We start from the raw sequence: 14,495 nt of genomic DNA on the forward strand, positions 1-14,495 counted from the left end.
ACAAGTCTGGCTTGAAATTTGAAAACTCAATCTATGTAATTCACCATACTAAAAGAGGGAGAAAGGAAACACATATTATCATTTTAATAGATGTAGAAAATAATTTGATAAAATTCAGTACTCATTCAAGATTTAAAAAAAAGCAAACTAGAAATAAAAGGGAATTTTAACAACCTTAGGTAAGGTATCTACAAAGACCTACAGCTAACATCATATTTAATGATTGTTAGGGCTGAATCATGTCCCCCCAAAATTCACATTTTGAAATCCTAACCCTCAATACCTCAGAATATAACTGTATTTGTAGACAGAATCTTTAAAGAGGTAATTAAGTTAAAATGAGGTCATTATGATTAATCCTAATCCAATATGACTGGTGTCCTTAAAGAACAGGAGATTAAGACACAGACACAGATACAGACAGAAGACCATGTGAAAACAGGAAGAAGACAGCCATCTGCAAGACAATGAGTGAGGCCTCAGAAAAAGCCAACCCCACTGACACCTTGATCTTAGAATTCTAGACTCTAGAGTTTGAGAAAATACATTTCTGTTGTTTAGGCCACCTAGTCTGTGGTACTCTGTTATGGCGGCCCCAGCAAACTAATACAACAGTGAATGACTAAGATTTGAGAGAAGCAAGGATAGCCACTCTCAGCACTTTTAGTCATCATATTGCTGGAGGTTCTAGTTAAAACTAGAAAATCAAGAAAAATCGCTAAAGGATAGTTAAACTGGAAAAGAAGTAGCTGACCTTATTCACAGACAATCCTAAGGAATCCACAAAAAAAAGCTACCAGAATAAGTGAGTTTAGCAAGTTCATAGGATTCAAGGTCAATATACAAAATCAATTATATTTCTATACACTAGCAATGAATAATCAGAAAATTCTAAAATTACCATGAAAAATGGAAAATATAAAATACAAGGGGCTTCGTGGTGGTCCAGTGGTTAAGACTCTGCACTTCCAATGCAGGGGGCATGGGTTCGATCCCTGGTCAGGCAACTAAGATCCCACATGCTGTATGGTGTGGCCAAGAAGTAAATAAAATAAATGGACATGCTACTAAACAACATGTACTAGACAACAATGTGGTGTGCTCCAAGGACAAAGAACAAGATAAACTCAAAGGGCCAATATTGCCAGAACAAAGAGTTACAGGACTCCTATCACTGTCAGAATGTGACCATTGCAATGTTCCAGAGCCCTGCCAGGCAGCACGCCCTGTCCCTTTCCCATCCCATATAAGGAAAGATATTTGCCCTGTTCTTCTCACGCTCCCCACACTGAAAGTATACATACTCTGCCCAGTCAGCAGATGACTTACAGGTTCCCTGGCTATAAAAACAGACCAGAAACCCATGCTCATGGTCAACTTTCCCTGGCTACCAGGAATTCGGCCCACTGTTCTTGCAGCAACTCTTTTGAATAAACTATATCTTCCTTACATTCTGCCTTGTGTCTGGAAATTCTTTTCCAACTGTGCTCGGACCACGATGAACAATAAATGTTAAAAAAAATTTTTTAAGTAAAATACTAAAAGGTAAATTTAGCAAAAGAGGTTCAAGACCTGTACACTGAAAACTATTAAACCTTACTGAGGGAAATTAAAGAAGATTTAAAGAAATGGGGAGAAATACTGTGATCATGAATCAGAAGCCTCCGTATTGTTAAGCTATCAATTTTCTTCAAATTGATTTGCGTAAACTCAATGAAATCCTAACCATAATGCCAGAAGGCCTTTTTTTTCCAGTAGAAACTGACAGACTGATTCTAAAATTTGTATGGAAATACGAAGGGCTAGAAAAATCAAAACAATTAAAAATTTTTGGAGGATTCATACCACCTGATTTCAGACTTAGGATAAAGCCACACTAATCAGGAGAGCATAGTACGGGTAAAAGCATAGACCCATAAATCAATGGAAAAGAAGAGAGAAACCACAAATAGACATATGGATTTTTGGTTAATTGATTTTTGAAAAATTTTCAAAGGAAATTCAAGAGAAAAGATAGTCTTTTTTTAAACAAATGGCGCTAGAACAATGTGACATACAAATGTTAAAAAAAAAAAAAGAGCCTTGATCTATACCTGGCACCATGTATAACAATTAAAATGGATTGTAGACCTACATAAAAACAGCTGAAAGTATAAATTTTCTAGAAGAAAATATAAGAGAAAAGCTTTGTGATTTGGGGTTAGGCATAAACTTCTCAGATATGACACCAAAGGCATAATCCATAAAAGAAAAATTGTTAAGTTGGGCTTCCTCAAAATTTAAAATTTACTCTCTCTGAGAGACATTGCTATGGACTGAATTGTATCTCCCCACAGACTTACACATTGAAGGCCTACCCCCCAATATATCTGATTATGGAGCCTTTAGGAGGTAATTAGATTTAGATGAGATCATGAAGGTGGGATCCTCATGATGGGATTAGTGACTTGATAAGAAGAGACCAGAGGGCTTGATCTCTCTCTCCCCACCATGTGTGGAAACAGCCAGAAGGTGGCAGTCTGCAAGCCAGTAAGAGAGCTCTCACCAGGTGCTGAATCTGCTGGCATCTTGATCTTGGACATCTCAGCCTCCAGAGCTGTGAGAAATAACTGTCTGTTGTTTAAACCACCCAGTCTACAACATTTTATTATAGCTGCTGAGCTGCTAAGACAAAATAAGAAAATGAAAAGACAAACTACAGGCATGGGAGAAAATATTTGCAAAGCATATTTCTGCTAAAGGACTTGGATCTAGAATATGTAAGGAATCCTCAAAACCCAGCAATAAAGCAAACAAGTTAATAAGTAAATAGGGGAAAGAATTGAAAATATATTTCACCAAAAAGAAATATGGGTGGCAAATAAGCACGTGAAAAGACTCGAGTCATTAAAAACTTAAACTACACTGAGGTACCGGTACACATCCATTACAATGAATAAGATTAAAAAAAACCAACAACAACAGAAAAACTGGTATTACTCAGTACTACTGTGGATACAGACTAGTTAGAACTCTCATACATTGTTGGTAAGAATGCAAAATGGCACAAACACTTTGGCAAACAACTTACTATTTCATATAATGTTAAGCATATGCTTATCAAACAACTCAGCAGTTCCATTCTTAGATATTTACCCAAGAGAAATGAAAACTTATCTTCATTCAAACACCTGTATGCAAATGTTACAGAGGCTTTATTTATAATCATCAAAAACTGGAAATAACTCAAATGTTCTTCAACTGGTGAATGGATAAATCTACTATAGTACGTTCATACAATGGAAAATGACAGCAATGTAAGGAGTGAACTTCTGATACACTTAACAACATGGATGAATCTCAATTGCATTATGCTAAGTGAAAGAAATCAGATATAAAAAGCTACCAGCTGTTTGGATCCATTTGTATGACATTCTGAAGGAGGTAAAACTATGGACACAGAAAACAGGTCACTATCTGCCTGGGGCTGAGGGTATAAGGAGGTTGACCACAAAAGGACACGAGGGATTTTTTTGGGTGAAGCAACTGTTCTATGTCCCGATTGTGGTGGTGGTAACATGGCTATGTGTTTGTTAAAACTCAGAACTGTACATTAAATGGGTGAATTTTACTATATGTAATTAAATCTCAACAAATCTGAGTTAAAAAAAAAAAAGAATAATGCACTGTGGACTTGAGAAAGGAAAAGTCAAGATGCCATTCAGCAGTGGTGAGATTCAAGATATCGCAGAGCTAAACTGCTCTTTTAACAATACCGGAAGTTGTCATCCTTGTGGGTGGAGTTGTGTAGATGATGATGTCTCCCAGAAAGCTAGCCTTAGGCTGGAGCTGAGGGGGGAGACAGGTTCCTCCTCTCACTGGGCCTTAGAGGATTCAAGGAGCCTGAGCTGTGGGGAGGTGGGGAGTGATGTTCACGGTCACAGGCATCTCCTCTGTTAAGGAGAGTAGGCTACTCCTAAAACATAGTAGGAAGTCTGGGGCTAAAAGGAGTGGGTAGGTAAGGACATTGACATTCAGAAGTCACATTTAGTAGACAGTTTAAAGTTTTCCTTTACTACATTGTAATTCCATTTTGCTATCCTGAAACCTTCCATAAAGTCTAGTTATATGTTACAGCCTGGTCCTAACTTGCTTTGAAGGATTGGGATGGGCCTGGGTTTACCCTCCCATGAAGAAGTGAAAAAAGAAAGGCATAGGGCCAGAGAGCTTTGAGGTCAAGGAGAATGTCTTTGATCTCACTGCCCCGTGTACTCAGAACAGTGATTAACACATGAGTGCCCTATAAATGAATACTTGAACGAAAGCTTCTCTCATTATCATTTAAGCAAACTAGAAAACAACTTCTCTCAAAATCTTTATGCTGATTTATGTGAAATACAATGGTTATGAAAGGAAAAAGGCACCGAGCTGATGATGTTTAGGACTCCTCCAAGAGAAACATAAATCAACCCACATAGATGTTACTTATTCTAATTAGAGAATCCACACACCAAAGTTCCTTTCTGCGGGACCCCCAACCAGTTGAACAGGGTATACCAGTAGTTATTGCAACATTAGAATCTGACAGAGCTTTTTATCACCACATCTCCTCCTAGTTTATCCAGATTGCCAGCTGAAGGGTAGGTCACTCAGGCCCAGGGGTCCCTCCCCTGCCCAATTCCGGGACTTTACCAGGAGAGCACCCTTCTCCTCCTGCCCATCCACATGGAAATATTGCACACTCAGCCTGGAGGGTTCCCAAACTGATTATTTTGTCAAGCTTCAGTACATCATTTTTTTTTTTTCCCCACACTGCGCAGCATGTGGGATCTTAATTCCCTGATGAGAGATCAAACCCACGCCCCCTGCATTGGAAGCACAGTCTTAACCACTGGACTTCCAGGGAAGTCCCAGTTCATCCTTATTTTAATGAAAACCTGTTTAACTTATTTTCCATACCTCTTCTATTTATTTATTATAATTGAATCAGCTTTTTACCAGAAGGTTATCTGATCTTACTTCACAATTTATACTTAGGCTGAGAATATTCCTAGCAATGAATTATGAAGTAGACCTTCCTTTATTTTCTGAAAAAAAAAATCTAATACAGTTAGGGCATAAGATGGAATGATACAGTTAAAGCAGTGCTTTTTCCTCTTTCCTTCACCCGTAACTCCTACTCAGGAGCTTGATTTGGAAGAGAGAGCCCACTGTAGCTGGATCAAGTCCTTCATCCCACCCTGCCCTAGACAGCCCTGTGCTGATTGGATGTCCTTAGTTCTTATCCCACACCCTTATGTAGTATGGTATGGTATGTATTGCAGAAGAATCACAAATATAACTCATACTGCAGCTCAGACGTGCAAAAATAATGACTTTCTTTCCCTCCCTCCCTCCCTCTTTCTCTTTTCCTTCTTCCCTCCCTCCCTCCCTTTCCCCCTCTCTCTCTTCCATTTTTCTCCCCAAACCTTGCTACTAGTTAGGGTATGAGTCTGTGCAGAGTTCATTAAATGTTCAATTTAATTCAAAACAGTTCAGTCTAATAAATTTAATCAGTCTCTTTAAATCGCGTTCAGGCTGTCTTAGTGTTTTTTTTTTTTTTGGCTGCACTCCACAGCATGTGTGGGATCTTAGTTCCCTGACCAGGGATCGAACCTAGGCCCCCTGAAGTGGAAACACAGATCCCTAACCACTGGACTGCTAGGGAAGGCCCCAGGCCGTCTTAGCTTAAACAACTGACCTCTCAGTCAGCTTTCTCTTCTTTATTTCCATGGAAGATGTCCAGATGTATGAGGTTGATGTGTGTGGTTTGTGCCATATTGTAACATTTTTGGAAGACAGTTTTCTTGAATCCATGTGGACTCAACGTGGTGCCCAGGGATCAGGCAGGCAAGAAATCTCAAGTGTCCGCACAGAGGAACCAAGGGTGACTAAACCCCCTTCTCCTTATCTACAATTACTAAGTATGCTTTGGTTCAAGGGACTCTTCAAGGCAATCTTCTCTCAAAGCCTCAAAGGGGAAGTGTGACAAGACTGGAGCAGGACAAAAGAATCTTCCTCCACCTTCACTCACTCCTTTCCTCTCTATTTACAACTATCCTCAAGGGACAGAAAGAGAAGGTTGCTACCTTCCATTCTTTACAATTTATGGACTAGCCCTAGTCTTTCAGATTCTTAAGGAAGAGGTAAAGGTCTGATTTACAATATGATGTAAAGCATGGTGACATACTTCATGATTCTATTTTGAATGTTGGAAACTGAATATTCCATTGGTCTATCTCTTTGCATTCCTTCTGTAACACACACTAATTTTGTCCCCACAAAATGAATGTATCAGGTGGATATTACCTAGTGATAGATTAAAGATAGTATTAGCTAAATTCTTTGCTCTTCCTTCCATTGGGATGTGGAGTTTAATTTCCCTTCCTTTTTAGCTGGGCTAGCCTTAGCGACTTTCTTGACCAATAGAATGTAATAGAAATGATGTTCTGTGATTTCCCACGTGAGGGCGTAAGGATCCTTGAATTTTTTTTTTCCCCAGGCTCTTAGACTGCTCACTGTAGAGAATGCTGGGTACCATGTGAAAAGTCTGATTACCCTGCAACAAAAAGAGGCCACTTAGAGAGAGGGAGAGAGATGCTTGGCCATCCCTAGCTTTCCCAGTCATCCCAACACAGGCAACCAAATATGTGAGTGAAGAAGCTATCTCTGACATTTTAGCCCAAGCAGACATGACGTAGAGAACTGAAGAACCCAGCTGACAATGAGAACTGTGGGACTGACTACATATTTTGAGGGACCCAGTGCTAAATGAAACTGTGGAGCCCTTTTTCAAAAATTGTTCTGAAGTTCAAGATGGTGACAACCTAAGAATTAAACCAGGCATGATTTAATGAGTACGGGACCCTTTTATTTTTGAGTCAGCATAGGTCACACACCTGTGAAGCCAGACCTTCTCCACATATATAAGCCATATAATGGCTTCTTCTGTTTGAAGCCATTCTAGCAAATCTCTAGCCTTTTGAGCCATCCTAGTTATTATAAATCAAGAAAAATTCCCTGCTGTGCCCTGTGCAAATTCCTTACCCACAAAACCATGTACATAGTAAAATGGCTGTGGTTTTATGCCACTAAGATTTAAGGTGGTTTTTTACATAGCATTACAGTAGATACACTTCCATTACAGAATGATATCTGTCTGTCCCAAATGTTAACCTTTATGTGTATTTAACTAACAAAATACAAAATATTATAAAACCAGTTTGTAGCAATCATTAAAATGTTAGGCTGTGTTACAACACTGGATGACCCTTGAAAGCGTTATGCTGAGTGCAAGAAGCTAGACACAAAAAGCCACTTGTTGTATGACCCCATTTATATGGAATATCCATAAAAGAGAGATTCATAGACACAGAAGATAGGCTACTGGTTACCTAGGGTTGGCGAAGGTTGAAGGGAAATGGGTAGTTATTGCTAATGGGTAGTGACTGCTTTTGTGGGCCATGAAAGTGTTCTGAAATTGTTGCACAGCACAACTCTGAATATACTAAAAACTATTGAATTGTACTGTTTAAATGGATAAAATGTATAATACGTGAATTATATATCAATAAAGCTGTTATAAAAATGTTTGGCTGGGCTTCCCTGGTGGCGCAGTGGTTGAGAGTCCGCCTGACGATGCAGGGGACACGGGTTCGTGCCCCGGTCCAGAGAAGATCCCACATGCCGCGGAGCGGCTGAGCCTGTGAGCCATGGCCGCTGGGCCTGCGCGTCCGGAGCCTGTGCTCTGCAACGGGAGAGGCCACAACAGTGAGAGGCCCACGTACCGCAAAAAAGAAAAAAAATGTTTGGCTGGTGGGAATTCCCTGGTGGTCCAGTGGTTAGGACTCTGCACTTTCACTGCCGAGGGCCCGGGTTCAGTCCCTGGTTGGGGAACTAAGATCCCACAAGCCACACGGCATGGCCAAAAAAAAAAAAAACAAACCTCTACTACTTTGTATTCAGACCACATGCTCTTCCAGCTTCTTTGAGTGTCACTCAAGAATCAGCTCTGTTGCATATACCCTGCTTCTGCCACTTGTACTCAATGTAGTACTGGAAGACCAAGCCAGAGCATTTAGGCAAGAAAGAAGAAACATGGCATTCCAAATAGAAGGAAGAACTAAAATTATCTCTGTTCACAGATGACAGGATCTTATATGTAGAAAACCCTAAATATTCTATAAAAAAATGATTAGAACCAATAAATGAATTCAGAAAAGTTGTGGATACAAAATCAACGTGCAAAAATCACTTGTATATGAATACATTAAAAATGAACAATTTGAAAAGGAAATTAAGAAAATTACATTTACAATAGCATCAAAAATACTTAGCAATAAAACTTACAAAATGTTGTTGAAGGAAATTAAAGAAGACACAAATAAATGGAAAGAAATCCCGTGTTCATAGGTTGGAAGACTTAATGTGGTTAAAATGTCAATATTATCCAAAGAAATCTATAGATCCAACACAATCCTTATCAAAATGCCAACGTTGTTTTTTTGCAGAAATAGCAAAATCTATCCTAAAATTCGTAAGGAATCTTAAAGGATCACAAATAGCCAAAACAACTTGTAAAAGAAGAACAAAAGTTGGAGATCTTACATTTTCTGATTGCAAAACATATAAAACTATAGTTATCAAAACACTATTGTACTGGCATAAAGACAGACATATAGACCAATGGAATAGAATAGAGAACCAAGAAATAAACCCTTGTGTGGTTAGCCACATTGTCCAGCCGTTAGCTTCTTCAGGGTCTCCCCCCTTCAGTGTTTGGCTGAGGTCACATTCTTCTCATGGTATTCCTCAGCCAGTGACTGAGGTCACAGTTAGAGTCAGAGGTACAAGGCATTTTTACCTCATGTAGAATTTATCTAACAGGCCATTTTTGCTCCAGAGTGCCCTATTGGGTTAGCAGTCTTGTGGTCAGGTTATTGCTTGATGGTTCTCCTGCCCAATATTTCTCCCTCACTTTTTCTTAAGAAGCATCACTCTCCAATAAAGCTTTTGCACTCCTAACTCAATCTCTATATTTGCTTCCAGGGGAACCTAACAAGCACAACCTCCTTAGAGGGGCCTTCCCTGCTCGCTGGCAACTCTACATAAACTACAGCCCTTGCCCTAACCCCGTCTCTTTCTCCCATCCTACAAATTTCTGCTGTTGATACCTAATTATGTTGGTGTTCTTTATATCTCTTATCACAATTAAAAATAATAAATTCTTTGTGTATTATTTGTTGTTGCTTTCCCTCTAGCCGTGATACTATAAGCTCTTAATGACAGAGGCTATTTACTCCTTGTTCAATACAGTGAAGGTAAACATAGTCAAGTGCCTGACATAAGCTAGGCTGGTCACTCATCAATATTTGTTACAAGCATGTTGCATGAATGAATGGCATGCATGACTTTTCAAGGTCCCTCTTCCACCCTAGAGAAGAAGTATAGCTTAGTAGAAAGAACAGGGGCTTTGGAGACAGACAGACTTGTACCCAAACTCCTTTCCTGTTCTCTCTTCCTGCGTTTTAGTTAGCTTTTGCTTCATAACAAACCACCCCCAAACTTGGTGACTTGAAACAACTATTTATTTAGCTAATGATTCTTAGGCTCGCTGGATGGCCATCTCAGCTGGTCTCTACTGGGCTGTCTCATGCAGCTGTTGTCAGGTGGTGGTTTGTCTAGTGGCTAGATGATTTAGGATGGCCTCAATCACTTGTCTGGTCATTAGATTAGCAGGCTGTTAGTTGGGACAAGAGGAGCAATGAACCACATGTCGCTCATCTGGAAAGGTAGCCTGGACTTGTTCTCATGGCACGTGATTCAAGAGCAGCAAAAGGACAAGCCCCAGTGTGCAAGCACTCTTCAAGCTTGTCACGTGTATTAATGTCTCATTGGCCAAAGCCAGCCACATGGCCAGCCAAGCTGATTTAAGAGTGGAGAAATAGTCTCCATTCCTTAATGGGAAGATCTGCCAAGTGACATTGCAAGGTGTTGATGCAGGGAGAAGATTGTGGCCATTTTTACAATCTACCAGAGAGACCTTGGAAGAGTTAGCCAACTCCAGTTTTCTCTTAAATAAAATGAGAAAAATGAGTACCTATAATTCCTGAAAGTGTTACTGAAAGGCTTAAATGGGACACAGTAAGTAGAGGATCTAGTGTAGTATATGCCGCACAGCAGGCACTCTATGTAGCTCTGCACTGAGCTCCTAAGAATACAAATGATGTTTTTCATCTTCTCTGCATTTTTCCAGTTCTCACCATCATAGTAATTGCTCAGTAAGGGAATACATTTTGTGAGAGATTGTATTATTATTCCCAGATATCCACTGATCCCTTCCTTGTAAAATGATTGTACACTTCTGCCTACTGCCATGTAGTGCATCCCTTGGAAGGAGTATAAGTCACTGCCTTATCACTAGGCTTAGCCATGTCTCTTTAACAACAACAACAACAACACAACAAAACCCCACAAAAACCAAAAACAAACAAAAGGGAGATTACAATATGCCAGTTCTTAGCAGAAATGTTAAGAGCCATTGTTGTTTCCCACTAACTCACGTAATATTTTCCTCTGCCACGAGAATGTCAGCTCCAGATAAAGACCATTCCTTCAGCCTGGGTCTTAAAATGAGAAGAAAAATGGAGCAGAGCCACAGCTGACCTGCAGCCCCTCACGTGTAACATGAATGAGAAATAAACTTGTTGTAAGCCATTGAGATTTTGAGGGCTGTTCGTTACTGCAGCATGATCTAGCTAAATCAAATACATATTTCTAGTTCTTAGTTGTGTTGGAATAATGGATGTATCCTTATAGGTACTTCAAGTAAGGAAAAATTCTGTTTTAATTTAAAAATTTCTCATCTAGTTTCAAACTAGTATCACTCTGAGACTATTTATAATAATAGCTATTTAGTTATTTTCCCTTGGGTAGCTTGTCATGCAGATTTCCTAAAATGTGTGTCTTTCTCCCATTAAAAGTAGCAAGGTTTCTTGTGGCCTTGAATCTTCCTTCTTGTACGCTGTAGATCAATATCAATATTAACTCAGCTGGTGTTTTGCATGTTGTTTGCTTTCCTAACAACTTTCATTTTATTAAATTTACTGTGTATTGATTCTTCACAATTACTGCACCACTGCTGAAATTACTAGAAATAATTCCTTTTGAAGCCTTATAATCCCTTTAGTTTGCAACTAATTTTGCCCTAAAAAAAGATATTCTGGGCTTGTGAGAAACTTAGAAGAGGCATAATATATTTCTACAGTTTTTTCTAAGAAAATCGAAGTCAGATGTATACAATATAGAATACGCAGACATGAAGAAATGTACAAAGAGGAAAAACAAGTCTACCAGCCAGAGATAACTACTGTTAACATTTACGCTGTGTCTCTCTCCAGTCCCTCTCCTAAGATACTACTGGAAAATTAATAAGCATCTTATGTATCTACTGGTCCTTCTAACTTCATATAAAACATAGGATAAAATCAATATGGGCTTGAATTTCCATCTTTGAATTTAGATGAGTACTAGTTACACCCTCTTCTAATAGAGACAACTCTCTCTCTTTTTCTCTCTCCCCCATTTTAGTTACTGCTCAACCTCTACTGTAGTACTTGAGAACTCATCTGGGGAGGAGGCATCCTGGGGTACAGTCCATTTCTGGAACAATGACTTTAGAAATCAGGGGACAAAGGCACTTTGCAAAGCTTCTCTTGAGGGCATTGACTTGCAATCTCCTTTGTGCTCTATATCCACACCTTATTTCTAACTTTGGAGGTTTAAAGTATTGCTGTTTTGCTCACCCATTTCCCTTCCAAACTACAACTCTAGTAATAGGAAGTTCATTCCTACTTTTAACTAATGTTATTTCAGGAACTTGCTCTCTGCTAGAGATAGTGCTGGGCCCTGGGGCGACAATGGTTAACAAGCCGCAGCTTGTCCATCCAGCTTTCAATCTAGAGATAAAACCTTAGAGTTTTCTCTTAAATGACTGAATGACTAGTTATTCTACTGCACCCTTGGCTAATCCATAATCAGCCTTTCTCTGCCATTCCTTCCATCTCCTTGCCTTCACTGAAATCTGACTCTTCCTTAGGTCGGCACTTTCTCAGCCAAGGTCACAGCCAGTCTGGAGGGTGCATTCGGCAAATCTGAAAGACATGCCTTTGGGCTGATACAGTCCACTGGGGCACAGCTTAGGGAATGATTCTTCTAATGTGTCCCTTTCACTAGATTGAATGTTGACTGTTGATGCCCTTATACCCACTGTCCTCAGGAACCAGCATTAGGTTTTGTGTCTGCCTTCTTTCCACTGCTTCTTCCAGACCATTACTCCCTCACTCTCCTGCAAAAAAATCTCCTTTCCTATGGGTCATGTGTTGTCCCATCTGTCTTCAGGTCCCTGTCATATGCCCACCTTGGGGTTACACTCTATCATTCAATGAAGACGTTTATGCTTAACTCAGCCTTCTCTACCAAGTGTACCATCACCCTGCACGGATGACCCTCCAAGATGCTGAATTCCTCATTTCCAATGGCCTTTCTCCACTTCTGCCACCCACTCCCACAGCCATACCCCGAATTTTGTAACCATTTGAAACTGTCCAGAATAACGAATTTAAGCATTGATAAATGTGTAATGGACCTGTAATTGTGTCCTTCCCTCCTCACCAGCCTAGTCAGGCTCCAACACTGGGGAGACGAAACCTGGGAGTGGGCAGGGTGTGGGCTGAGGTCTGGGGCTTATGCTAATGGTTGGCGGCGGAGCAAAAGTGATGCTAAAAAACCACCACTCTTTTATCACTTTATTGATGGGTCGTGGCTCTCACTGCCTTGCTTTCATGCTGCTTCCTCTAATATATTTTCATCATGTCTTAATATCTGATATTGTTGAAGAGGTTCTATGTTTGGAGGATGTGTTCAGGGATAGCCCCCCCATCCTGCCGTCTTCCAGCTGTGCTCTTGTCCGTCCTTCCAGCCTACTGTTCAATCACCCTCACTATAGTTGTTCTTCCATCTCCTTGGCAACTCCAGTCCACTGACACCCCTCCCCTTTTTCCAATTAATCAGGCTTCTCCTCTTGGATTCTGTGGTCCTTTATTCTTACCAATTATCCTAAACTCCCTTGACCCACTGGCACTTCCTCATCTCAATTTGGCAAATCCCCAACCCTGAATGAAACCAACTGTATGCTTTCTCTGTGGTTTCTGGGGAAAATTACACGATAGGCAGACTGTTGTTAGTATATAGTCACCATCACCTATCTCAGATGGGTTCTTCTTAACACACCCCAACCATTCTGCTGCATTTCTCAGTTGACTTGCTTTCCTGCAGTCCATGATGAAAGCTTCAAACCCTCTCCAGACTCTTTCAGATGTCTGACTTTCTCCTCTTCTGCCTTATTTCCAGTAGACAACTTTGACTCCTCTCCCTCAGAGAAAATCCAAGCTTTTGGACAGGACCTCATTAAATTTTCTGGTACAAAACCTGCCACCCCCCTACTTCTGTATCCACTCTCTCAATGTTCCCTCTTGTGGCTTTAGAAGACGCCAGTCCCTCCCCGAGGGGTGTAAGATCCTCCTTATGCTCTCCAGAAGCGTGCTCTGTTATTTAATCCTTTTCTCTCCTGTATATTATTTAACCTCTTTCACTCACCTGAATTGTTCCCATCCAGTCTAAATATACTCAGATCTATTCCATCTAAAACCAAACAAACAAATACAAACAAAATAAAAGAGATAAATAGTCTAGATCATGGTCATTTTTAAAAAATATTTATTTATTTATTTTTGGCTGCGTTGGGTCTTCGTTGCCATGTGTGGGCTTTTCTCTAGTTGTGGCGAGCGGTGTCTACTCTTCGTTGCGGTGCGCGGGCTTCTCATTGCGGTGGCTTCTCTTGTTCCAGATCACGGGCTCTAGGCGCGTGGGCTTTAGTAGTTGTGGCTCACGGGCTCTAGAGTGCTGGCTCAGTAGTTGTGACGCATGGGCTTAGTTGCTCGCAGCATGTGGGATCTTCCCGGGCCAGGGCTCAAACCCGTGTCCCCAGCATTGGCGGGCAGATTCTTAACCACTGCGCCACCAGGGAAGTCCCAATCATGGTCCTTTTTAACTGCTCTCATTAAACTGTGCTCTTTATTTCAAAGCACACATTTTAAATTTCTTTATTTTTTATTTTTTGGCTGCGCGGTGCAGCATGCGGGATCTTACTTCCCTGACCAGGGATCAAACCCGTGACCCCTGCACTGGAAGCATGGAGTCTTAACCATTGGACCGCCAGGGAAGTCCTAAAACATACATTTTAGTTTCAGTTATTTATTCGTTACTATGGGTATTTAGCTCATGCCTCCTCCTCCACATGAGAGGTAACGCTGTGCTGATTTTTTGCTTGCCATTGTTTCCCCAGGTGCCCAGATCTACAGCTTCTAGAACAGACATTCAATCAATAGATATTTTGTGTTGAACTCCTTCATCCATTC

Source organism: Tursiops truncatus, chromosome 18 (assembly GCF_011762595.2).
Source record: "Tursiops truncatus isolate mTurTru1 chromosome 18, mTurTru1.mat.Y, whole genome shotgun sequence".
In the NCBI taxonomy this organism is placed as follows: domain Eukaryota; kingdom Metazoa; phylum Chordata; class Mammalia; order Artiodactyla; family Delphinidae; genus Tursiops; species Tursiops truncatus.